The sequence below is a fragment of the Carex rostrata genome, chromosome 3, assembly GCF_964058835.1.
Source record: "Carex rostrata chromosome 3, lpCarRost1.2, whole genome shotgun sequence".
Taxonomy (NCBI): domain Eukaryota; kingdom Viridiplantae; phylum Streptophyta; class Magnoliopsida; order Poales; family Cyperaceae; genus Carex; species Carex rostrata.
The window spans coordinates 3002650-3003749 of record NC_135920.1 but is presented as its reverse complement, the minus strand read 5'-3'; positions in this window follow the sequence as shown (position 1 = coordinate 3003749).

Below are 1100 nucleotides of genomic sequence, written 5' to 3'. Positions count from 1 at the left end.
AATGCCATAATTTTTTATACATGCATAGATAAAATTATATAGTTCATATCCAACGGTTTTATTTTGAATTTTAAGATTTAAATTTTGAGTTATTAAAGTTTTTAAAAATGGAGGCATTTGAACCCTCCTCTTAAATCTATTAACTAATTAGATACTCGATAAAAAACAATGCTTTAACTTGTACTTTTCAATACTCTAACTTGTAATTTCTGATTCTCTAACCTATAATTCTAATTACCAATTATAATTCAAAAAAAATATTTTTATTTTAACCCTAAATTTAATCCAAATTACAAATTAAACATCAAAAGGGAGGCAAAAAAAATTTCAGGAGAGGCAAAGTCGACCGAAATGTTCCAATCTGTACTAAAAACTCAAAATCCAGAGGAAGGCTTCCAAAATTTACGCTTGAAATAGAATTCTCTAGAAAGTTTAAGTTGAAAACAATAAAAATACAAGAATACACTAGTATATCTTAGATTTACTCAGTTAAATTATCATTCCAGATTTCTGTTTAGATGAAAACTTTGAAAAAATATATAATTCTATCAAAGATGTGATGCATATTCTTATACATGTGATATTGTGCAGCATGAGGATAAGCAGAATTGCAGATTGCATTAAGCAATAATGTACACTGAGGATAAGCAGCAATTTACTTATAGTTTGAGATTCTTTGTACTTAATGTTCTAAATATATACGTGACATGAGCACATGACATGACATGATGTATAAAATTGACAGAGAAGGTATGAAGCGACCAAATCGCCTACGTAAACAAATCGGAAGGAAGCATATCGGATTCTTATTTTCACTGTCCGATAACAACTAAATTTGTTTTGATTTTTTTTTTTTTTTTTTTTTGAACGAGAAAGATGAAGGTATCGTCTTTCAAATTTCAATGTTTACAAGGACTATATTTGTTTTCGAACTCAAAACTCCTACACAGAAGGTGTTAACTTTTGCCAATATATATACTTGAAACAAAGGTAAGAAAGATTTTGTATGCAAGAATTTTCATTTATTTCTTGATCAACGTTTACAATGGATACTGTACCCTTTATATAGACAGGGCAGTGACAGCTCACTAATCTAATCA